Here is an 11335-nt window from a genome sequence, read left to right on the forward strand (position 1 = left end):
GAAGGCGGGAGGAGAAGGGGACGACAGAGGATGAGATGGTTGGATGGCATCACCGACTCGATGGACATGAATGTGAGCAAGCTCCGGGAGACACTGAAGGACAGGGAGGCCTGGCGTGCTGCAGTCCATGGGGTTGCAAAGAGTCGAACACACCTCAACGACTGAACAGCAGGCAACAAAAGATTGAGCCCTTGGGGTTAATGCGCGTAAATCAGCTACAACGATTCTCTTGAAGAAAACCGTGTGGATACCAAGGAATTGACAAAGAAAGCAGAGGCCCTTCCTGGAGCTGAACAACGGGAACCTCATATCTGAGAGCCCCTCAGGTCGCCTGGGGACGCATTTTGTGTCTGGTAAAGAGAAATGTGCCTGCTGGAGACGTATTTCAGCCCCAGCATCAATTAATCATTTCCCCACTCTGATACTGTTCTCGTATTTTTCAGTCTTTCCTCCCAAACTTCAGACTCTTTTCCTCCTTGGAAAAGAGATTGAATCGTAGTGTGAAACTTTATAAATTTCAAATGTCACTTCTCTGATCATGAGTGATGGAACTTCTGCCATTTAAATACAAGATTATCTGGCTTCTATTTGTAAATAAAATCAGCTGTACATTGAAATCGATGCTGGCTTTTCATTTTTCACCCGAGATTTCTTGTCTGATGAAAGGGTTTCTTGACAAGGGTGCTGCGTGGAAGGCATAATGTTTCTCTGGCACACGCGCGCGCGAGCGCGCGTGTGTGTGTGTGTGTGTGTGTGTGTGTACAACAGACGTGAGGCCGGCAGCAGCCATCCGTCTTTCTGTCATGTGGTTATGATTGATTCCACGTGATCCTCCAGTGCACAGGGATTCAGGGAGGCCCGCTACGGGCATCTGGGGGCTTTGCGGGGCTCTTCTGTAATTCCCTTAGATGAGGCCGTCCCTGGCGACCCCGTGCGAGCTCCCGGGGTGCTTCTCATTGTTCGCAGGTGCTGTCACCATTCATCACGGGTGTGTGGGGGCTTGTGAGGGCTTCCCAAGTGGAGCAGTGGGAAGGAATCTGCCTGCCAGTGCAGGAGACACAGGTTCGATCCCTGGGTCTGGGAGATCCCCTCGAGAAGGAAGTGGCAATCTGCTGCAGTATTCTTGCCTGGAAAATCCCACAGACAGGGGAGCCTGGCGGGTGCTTAAGAGGTTTCCTCTTATGGTTAAGAGGGAAAATGGGCTAGGAAGTCGGCGCCCCTCGGGCCTGGCTGCTCTCGCGTCTCGGCGCACGTGCCTGCTCCTGGTTGCACGTCTCTTCTCTCCACGCTTCTCGGAACTTGTAGGGCGCCTTCCTCCAGCACCCTTTTCATCACATCAGTCCCTGGTTGAGAACCATTGAGAAAGCTCGTTTTTGGTTTTGTTGAGCACAACCCTCAGCCTGGTCTTCGTGCTCGTTCCCTGTTCTTGATGAGGTTCAGGTTTATATCGTGTGATTGCAGTCCATCCCGTCGCCAGAGGCTTCAGGGAGGGGGTCAGGGTCTCCTTGCAGGGAAGGCCAGGGCATCGTCGTGTAGCTGGAGGGGTGACGGGGAAGAGGTGACCCCGGCGAGTGCGCAGCGTCTCCAGCCCGTTGGTGCTCCCAAGTGGCGGTTCAGCCTCGCAAGCAGCACACGGGGCAGAGCCGCTCGCCCTCGAGCAGGTGCGTGTGGGACCCACACCGCCGCCCTGAAGCCTGTTGGACGGCCTTCCCCAGCTGAAACAAGTGGCGATGAGTTCCGTTTTGCTGGGGGAAATTCTGCAGGACAGCGCACATCTGTTCATACTCTTGCCATCCAGTAGCCTAGGTGGAGAAGCTGTGTTTCCGGCTCCCCCAGGGGCCTGGATGTGAGATGCTACTGCATGGGGGCACCTGGCACCTGCAGACCCAGCGCCGGGTGCCATGCGTCCCTCCCCCGCTGGTTCACGGTGGTGGGGAGCCGGGAGAGGAGGCCCTGGGCCCGGCATCGGTGCGGACTAGGAAAGGGCAAGCCTCCGCCCCTCCTCCACAAACCCCTGGTGCTGGGTGTGGCTCCCTAAAGTGAGTAGGAACCGCAAGCTGGCGGGGGACCGCAGAGGGGTCGTCAGACGCGCTAGTGCGAGGAGGTCGGGCGTCAGTGCCTGGCGAGGTGTAAAGATCAGGCGAAGATCTGCCCCCGGAAGTCCAGGTGCCGTCCAGAAACAGTGCAGCGGTTCTGCAGCGAGGTCTCCGCTCTGCGTCTCAGGGCCGCCTGCCGTTCCTGCTAGTGGGAGTTAAGGAGCTCCTACTCGTGGGCTGATTCTACCAGTACCTGCCAGTAGAGCTCCACCAGATGATGCAGAACCATTTAGTGATTTACTTTAGCAACAAGAAATGCATTCTATGCTATTTTAAGTAAAACGTTTCAAGATAAACGAGTATTTACCAAAACAAAAGTGTTTAATGAGAAGAGAGGCATGGTTTGACTTTTACGTGCCTTGATGGGAGACAGCTGAATTCTCATCTGTGTTTCTACAGTCAGCTTGTTGTAATACGTATTTTTGTTGTTGTTGAAGTATATGATGAAAACCCAGACTCTCGTAGGCATGTAGTTGAAAAAGGGAGAAGTACTGTAATAGCCCTCTGGATGACCGGGTGCCTTTCCTTCAATACTGTGCCACGGCCTAAGAGATGGTAGCTCCTAAAGGCCACTTGCAGTGTGACTGTGAAGCCGTGTTAGTGAACATTTGTGCTCAATCACAGTAAAACCCATTGGCCCGTCTTGCGCTTGGAGTGGATCTTTTACACGTGTGGTTCAGTAACGTCAAACATTGGTCATTGGAACATGCGGGATGCCTGAGGTATGCTGATACTCTGAACATCACGTTTCATTGAATTGTATCAAAGGCTCACCTTTGGGACTCTCCTGGTGGTCCAGGGGTTAATATTTCGCCTCCCAAAGCAGAGGGCGCCAGTTCAGTCCCTGGTCTGGGAGGTAAGATCCTACATGCCTCAAGCCAAAACAGTGAAACATAAAACAGAAGCAACATTGTAGCAGGTTCAATAAAGACTTTAAAAATGGTCCACAGCAAAAAAAAAAGTTGTTTTTTTTTAAAGTCACCTTTTTTAGTGCTACCTCCTCATAAAGAACTGTCGCGCTCAGATGGTGGGTCAGAGTTCTCCAAAATTTGAATTCTGGTTTCAAAGCTCAAATATTATTATTGGCAACAAATGCTGTGAATTGTTTCCCTTGAAGTGACGGGCTGACTTTGTTCACTTTTGAGGAAATGTCTGCTGGATACCCAAGTCTGAATAATGAGTTTGCCTGTTGGTCATTTTTTCAAATATCAACACTCTCAGCTCTAAGAGTTGCAGCAGCTGCTTTTCTGGAAGAAGTTTAACATTTTGGGTGCACGCCTCGAGAGCCTTGTTTCCCAGCTGTTGCTAGTTATGGTTGGTGGGGCCGCCTTGTCCACACCGCGTGCCAGGGCTTTTACCTGCCACCCCCGCTGGCAGAGCCTCGCAGCGGACGCCAGCAGGGCGGCACAGGCAGACGGCCCCTCGGCATCACCACGGACGTTTGGGCCCCACCGGCCGCTGGAAAGGGCCCCAGGGAGCCAGGCGGATGGCTGAGCACTGTGGGGGCCACAGCCCACAGGAGGGTGCTCTCTTGGAGACGCCCCAGGGTGCGCTCACACAGGAGAAGCGCAGGATGAAAGCAGTGTCGCACGGGGGCGTCGGCCGGGCGTGCCCCGGGGAGCTATGCCCCAGGGAGCTGTGCCCGGGGCCCGGGGGCCCAGGGTCTCGGGGTCCCGGAGCAGTGGCTCTTTCTGCCTGGGTCCTGCCCCTCGTTTCCTGGCACCGTGAGTTGTTGTTGGGATGTCGGGAGCGTGGGGTGGGTGGCCCTGGCCTGGGATTTGCTGTCCCGTCGGCACAACAGAGCCACACTTGGGTCTCACACGAGGTCAGTGTTCCTCAGGCACCATGTCAGGTGTGCAGCCAAAGATGTACCTTTTGTAAAACTGAATTTGCAAATTTATTTTTAAATGTATTTATTTTTGACTCTGCTGGGTCTCTCTGCTGCTGCCCGGGCTTTTCTGTAGTGGCAGTGAGTGGGGGCCACTCTCTAGCTGCGGCTCCTCGTTGCGGTGCTCTCCCCGTGTCGTGGAGCGAGGGCTTTGGTTGTTGGGACCCGTGGGCCCAGCAGCGGCCGCTCCGCGACTCCAGAGCACACGGGCTCTGCCGCTCCTAAGCCCCGAGCACTGGGGTCTTCCCACGTCAGGGACTGAACCAGGCCCTCTTGCCTTGGCAGCTGGATTCCTCACCGCTCAGCCATCAGGGAAGCCTTCTGAGATCTAACTTGTAAAAGTAATTTGGTAGGGAATTGGCTGGCGATCCAGCGGTTAGGACTCCAGGTTCTTACTGCCGAGGGCCCTCTGTTGGGGAGTTAAGATCCCATGAGCCGTGAGGCCGGAAAAAAGAAGCTGGGCCATTATTTCTTCCAGTCGTTTCAGGGGTTGTGTCCTTGTGATGCTGCCTTTGGGGATGGTTTTCGTTTAGCTCACCGACAGCAGTCTGAGCCGGTCCGACTGACGGCTGTGTCTCTGCGAAGGACCGCCTTAGGACAGGATGACTGGACGGAGTCCTTGAGTTTTGGGGTGGGCTCTGCGAAGGACCGCCTTAGGACAGGATGACTGGACGGAGTCTGTGAGTTTTGGGGTGGGCTCTGCAAAGGACCGCCGTAGGATAGGATGACTGGACGGAGTCCTTGAGTTTTGGGGTGGGGAAGGGGTGTTCCTCTGCACTTCCCGGGAGGAAGCTGCTGGAGGGCCCACGCAGCAGCCCCGCCTGCCTGCCCCGGGGCGCGGCGGGTCGGGTCCCCAGCCCAGGCGGCCGCACCCATCCTGGCCTGCTTGGGGATTGTTCTTGGGCCTTCTCCAGACTTCTCATTTCACTAACGCTGCGCGCCAGGGCTGCCGGGAGCTTTCACCTCCTGAATTACGGCTTCCATACCTGCCCACCCTGCAGTCAGGCCATTACTCTCAGATTCATTACTTAGCAGGACGGCCTCTTGGAGTAGAAAGGAACCGTTGCCTTTTATAATTAGTCATTTACATTTTCTTTCCTTGGGGAAGAATCACTCAGTTCTAAGAACTGGTTGCTGGTGTGGAAGTGATGAGAATATTGGGGAAAGTAACTGTTTTATCTCGGAGCTTACTTGTCAGAGAAAAGGCCGGCAGCCTGGTGCTGTAGCGACTCTGGCAAAGGAAGGCCAGGGATGACCAGACCTGTGTCGGGGGACTGGAGGGGATGGGGAGGGCGGGGGTGAGCTCGCTGCGGTGAGTTATCCCGGGAGAGAATAGTCATGGCGCACCCCAGGACCCAGAGCCTACACAGAGAGCTCCTAGAGAAGGTTCTGTTCCAACAGGGAGAGAGGCCCGACGACCCTCAGAAGGAGCCAGGACCTTGATCTGTTTTCACTCCCCGCCAAGCTCCGAGGACAGAGGACAAAGGGCCGGTCTGCTGCTTGGGAAAGCAGTGGAGAGGACACCCACGTGGCCCCCACTTGGCCTGTGTTCTTCACATCAGGCGTCTCCACCTGGAAGGGGCAGCAGAGCGGCAGGAGGGGGGTGGAGAGCCGGGCCTGCACCCAGCCCGTGAGTGGATGGTGAGTGGCCGGAGAGTCTGGTCCACGTGAGGCTCTGCTCTCTCCTCTCCGGATGCGCCAGGCTCGGAGACGTGATCTGAGAGCCGCAGTCGAGAAGAGTGAGGGCTCCTGGCAACGTTTTAGAAAGGCTTATTGAATAGACAAGAATGTGTGGGCTCGTGGGCTGCAGCAGGAGATTCATTAAGAATGAATTATTGCATGCCAATTTAAAAAGAAGATTAAGAAAAAAATTCATCTACAGTAGCATCGAAAACAGTGAAATCCACGTTGTTGCCTGGATGAATAGTTCACTCCTGTTAATTACCAGGCAGCACTGCACCACGTGAATCTGTCAGCTTGTCTACACGTCCTGCAGCTGGCGGGAGCCGAGGCTGCTGCTTCTCTTTGTCTGCCAGGAAAGGAATTTCCTTGAGCGCTCGTGTGCAATCCTCTGGTTGATGTGTACTGTTTCTCTTGGGAGAGTTCCTAGGTGTGGACTTGCTGGGTCATGGCACAGAGCTATACTAAGTTCTATGAAAAACATCCAGACCTTTCCCCCAGGTGGGTTATGCTGCGTCACACACCCATCAGAAGTGCGGCCTGGGTGCTCCACGTCCGCACCAGCTTCGCATGTCCCTGCTTTTATCTGTGCTGGAGAGCAGTCCTCTGCGTGTGCGCGTGTGTGTTTATCTATACCATTGGGCTGCAGCCCGCAGGCCTACAAGGCCCTGTGTGTGCCCAGCTTCAAGACCAAAGAAAAGCCCAGAGTCAGTGACAGAGACAGCAATGGTTTAATGGATGAGGGACCTTACATGTCTGAAACAAGGTCCTGGAGTGACCCCCATGGGTGGTGGGTGGGATGTGGAGGCGCTTTTTTGTTCCCAGAGGAAAGGGAGTTTGCCACTATGAGGGAATCAGGTTGCCTTTTTATGCTGTTCATGGACTTCTTATGACAAGGACACTGGAGTGCTTTTGCCGTTTCTTCCTCCGGCGGACCACGCTTTGTCAGATCTGCTGTGACCCATCCATCTTGAGTGGCCCCACACAGCACAGCTTATAGCTTCACTGAGTTAGGGAAGCCCCTTCCCCGCGATACGGCTGTGATCAGCTTTGGCCACCTGATGCAAAGAGCTGTTGTTCAGTTGCTCAGTTGTGTTCGACTCTTTGTGATCCCCGGACTGCAGCACGCCAGGCTCCCTTGTCCTTCACCATCTCCCGGAGCTTGCTCACACTCATGTCCACTGAGTCGGTGATGCCATCCAACCATCTCATCCTCTGTCGTCCCCTTCTCCTCCTGCCTTCTTTCTTTCCCAGCCTCAGGGTCTTTTCCAGTGAGTCAGCTCTTCCCATCAGGTGGCCAAAGTATTGGAGCTTCAGCTTCAGCATCAGTCCTTCCCATGAATATTCAGGACTGATTTCCTTTAGGATGGACCGGTTGGATCTCCTTGCAGTCCAAGGGACTCTCAGGAGTCTTCTCCAACACCACTCATTGAAAAAGACCGTGATGCTGCAAAAGATTGAGGGCAGGAGGATAAGAGGGCAGCAGAGGATGAAATGGCTGGATGGCATCACCGACTCAGTGGCCATACATTTGAGCAAAGTCTGGGAGACAGTGAAGGACAGGGGAGCCTGGTGTGCTGCAGCCCATGGGGTTGCAAAGAGTTGGACACAATTTAGCCAGTAAACAACAGCAAAGTCAGGCTGGCTCATTAGTTATCCGGGAAACCCACTGAGGGGCAGGCCCCTCACTGCCCCTTTGATAAGAACAGCCACGAGCTGGAGGCCGGGGCAGGTGCGTAGGAAGGAAGGTCAGTCAGTAGCCCAGGGGTAGGTGAAGCAGGCACTGGTCAGGTAGGGGGTGGACAGAGAGCGAGAGAATGGCCATCTCGAGTGGCCTGACTATACAGTGTCTCTGCTTCTATATATGGAGAGAGGGTATGAGAATATTTTTCCCAAGTTTGTGGCTTGTCAGTATATTTTTTAACAATGTCTTCTGCTGAGCAGAGAATTTTAATTTTGATGACTTCTAATTTATTATTATTGTTTTTTGTGATAATGATTTTCTGTGTCCTAACTAAAAATCCTTTTCCTACCCCTAGCATGCCAGGATATTCTCCTATGTTTTTCTTCTAGAAACTAACATTTTATTAATTTTTTTGGAAACTGTAATTTTAGTTTCTACTTTTGGGTCCGTCATTGAGCTTGACTTAATTTTTCTGTATGGTGTGAGGAAGGCACCATGGCTCATTTTTTAAATACAGGTTTCCTAGTTAATAACAGCTCCATTTGTTAAGAACAGTTTTGTTTTGTCTCCAGAATACAGTGCTTTGGCGCCTTTTCTGAAAATCAAATGACTGTTTAAGTGTATGTCTATTTTTGGACACTCGGTCATGTTTCATTGATCTGTTAATGGAGTGTTAATGCTGGTGCCTACTGTCTTAACCTCTGTAGCTAACCTCTGTAGCTTTTCTTGGAGTTGGGTAGGGTAAGACCTCCTAGTGTGTTCTTTTTTTAAAAAATTGTCTTGAGTATTTTTAGGTCTTTGAATTTTTATGTAAAGTTTGTAATTAGCCATTTCCTACACAAAAAGCCTTGGAAAAAGTCTTAGGGCCTGGGATTTTTGAATGGGATTATATTTTTAATCTATGTGTTAGTTTTCCCAGAATTAACAGCATTAGCCATGTTGATTTCGGAGAAGGCAATGGCACCCCACTCCAGTGCTCTTGCCTGGAAAATCCCACGGACGAAGGAGCCTGGTAGGCTGCAGTCCATGGGGTCTCGAAGAGTCGGACACGACTGATCGACTTCACTTTCACTTTCCTGCATTGGAGAAGGAAATGGCAACCCACTCCAGTGTTCTTGCCTGGAGAATCCCAGGGACGGGGGAGCCTGGTGGGCTGCCGTCTATGGGGTCGCACAGAGTCGGACACGACTGAAGCGACTTAGCAGCAGCAGCAGCCACGTTGATTATTCTAGTCCATAAGCATGGCGTATTTTAAAATCTATTTAAATGTTTCTAACTTACCCCCATAAACATTTTGTACTTTTCAGTGTAGGGGGTTTTCTAATCTTTTCTTAAATTTATTTCTAGATAGGTTTTTATTTTTGATAGTCCTTTAAATAGTATAGCTTTCTTTGTAAACTTCTTAAATTTTTATTGATGGTTTATACAGATACAATTGAGTTTTGTAAACTGACAGTTTTCCAGTTCCTACTGTATAACACATTACTCCAAAACTTGCTGCCTAAAGCGTGTGTTTTGTCTCCCTCGCAGACTCTGTGGGTCGGTTTCAGCCAGCGTGCACCTTGAGCTGCTGTCCATGCCCCTCAGTGCCTGGCGCCCCTGTGGGATGCCGTGAAGGCTGGTGCAGGTTGTTGCCTGGGGACTGGAATCAGCTGCAGTCTCACTGTCTTACGTGTGTGTTGCCCAGGCTTGGGTGACCCCAAGACTGAGACTGTAGTTGAGCTGCCCACTGTGGCCCTCCCTGTGTGGCTTAACGTTCTCAAGGCACAGTGGCCTCGGGAAAGGCAAACTTCTGATGTGATGGCTCAAGACACCCAGTAAGACTTCCAGAAAGCAAGGTGTAAGTTGCACAAGCCTACCCAGATTCAAAGAGAGGGAAATTAGACTTCATCTCTTGATGTAGGAGTGGCCTGATCACATCATAAAAGAACATTTGGTTTGAGAGACTGTGTGGCCACTTTTGGAAAATGTAGTATACCACACCTTGTTTCTGGTGATCTTGATAAATTTACCTATTAGTTCCAGGAGCTTTTTGGTGGATGCCTTAGGATTTTTTAAGTGCACAAGGGTGTCACCTGCAGACTTCTTTTTTTTTAATTTTATTTTATTTTTAAACTTTACATAATTGTATTAGTTTTGCCAAATATCAAAATGAATCCGCCACAGGTATACATGCGTTCCCCATCCTGAACCCTCCTCCCTCCTCCCTCCCCATACCATCCCTCTGGGTCATCCCAGTGCACCAGCCCCAAGCATCCAGTATCGTGCATCGAACCTGAACTGGCAACTTGTTTCTTACATGATATTTTATATGTTTCAATGTCATTCTCCCAAATCTTCCCACCCTCTCCCTCTCCCACAGAGTCCATAAGACTGTTGTATAATTGATATATATGGCTTTTATTTTCTCTTCTTGCCTTATTGCATTGTCAAGGGCCTCAAGTACGATGTTGAATGGAAGTGATGAGAGGAGACATTTTTAGGTACATATATATGTAGGATGATTATGCTTTCTTGGTGAGTTTGTGTGTTTATTGTTATGAAATATTCCTCTTTTTCTGATATTTCTTCTGTCCTGGGTCCAGTTCATCTGATACTAAAATAGGGATCCCGTCTCCCTTAGGATTAGTATTTCCTGGGTTTATCTTTTCCCATCTCTTTGCTTTTAATCTGTATCATCCTATTTAAAGCACATTTCTTGTGGATAGCTTATAGCTGGATTTTGCTTTCCTGCCCTTTTAATGTGTGTTTAGTTCATGGACATTCATGGAATTATTTATGTGGCTGGAGTTTAGGCTGCCATTTTGCTATTTATTTTCTATTCATTTCACCTTATTCCCTCCCTTTTTCCTATTTCTTTTGGATGCATCACAAACTTTTTAAATTAACGGAATTTGAGCACCGAAGAATTGATGCTTTTGAACTGTGGTGTTGGAGAAGACTCTTGAGAGTCCCTTGGACTGCAAGGAGATCCAACCAGTCCATTCTGAAGGAGATCAGCCCTGGGATTTCTTTGGAAGGAATGATGCTGAAGCTGAAACTCCAGTACTTTGGCCACCTCATGCGAAGAGTTGACTCATTGGAAAAGACTCTGATGCTGGGAGGGATTGGGGGCAGGAGGAGAAGGGGACAACAGAGGATGAGATGGCTGGATGGGATCACTGACTCGATGGAAGTGAGTCTGAGTGAACTCTGGGAGTTGGTGATGGACAGGGAGCCCTGGCGTGCTGCGATTCATAGGGTCGCAAAGAGTCGGACGCGACTGAGTGACTGATCTGATCTGATCTGATTGTAGAACTATTTACAGAAATATTGAGCAGAAAGTACAGAGTTTGATATACTCTGTTGTTACCTCCACAGAGACACACACTTGCTCCTGTTATTAACATCTTGCTTTAGCGTGGTGGATTTGTTATAACTGATGAGCTGTTATTGGTATATTCAATTCAGTTCAGTTCAGTCACTCAGTCGTGTCTGACTCTTTGTGACCCCATGAATTGCAGCATGCCAGGCCTCCCTGTCCATCACCATCTCCCAGAGTTCACTCAGACTCATGTCCATCGAGTCGGTGATGCCATCCAGCCATCTCATCCTCTGGCGTCCCCTTCTCCTCCTGCCCCCAATCCCTCCCAACATCAGAGTCTTTTCCAATGAGTCAACTCTTTGCATGAGGTGGCCAAAGTACTGGAGTTTCAGCTTTAGCATCAGTCCTTCCCAAGAAATCCCAGGGCTGATCTTCAAAATGGACTGGTTGGATCTCCTTGCAGTCCAAGGGACTCTCAAGAGTCTTCTCCAACACCACAGTTCAAAAGCATCAATTCTTCGGTGCTCAGCTGTCTTCACAGTCCAACTCTCACATCCATACATGACCACTGGAAAAACCATAGCCTTGACTAGATGGACCTTTGTAGGCAATGCAATGTCTCTGCTTTTCAATATGCTGTCTAGGTTGGTCATAACTTTTCTTCCAAGAAGTAAGCATCTTTT

General features: G+C 50.5%; 1 protein-coding gene across 1 annotated transcript in view; it reads left to right on the forward strand.

The window, feature by feature from the left end:
• LOC104986989 (TBC1 domain family member 22A-like) overlaps positions 1–11335 on the forward strand; it is a 170216-nt gene that overhangs the window by 136468 nt on the left and 22413 nt on the right. The window lies entirely within an intron of this gene.

Source organism: Bison bison, unplaced genomic scaffold, assembly GCF_000754665.1.
Source record: "Bison bison bison isolate TAMUID 2011002044 unplaced genomic scaffold, Bison_UMD1.0 scf7180017845889, whole genome shotgun sequence".
NCBI classification, from domain to species: Eukaryota; Metazoa; Chordata; class Mammalia; order Artiodactyla; family Bovidae; genus Bison; species Bison bison.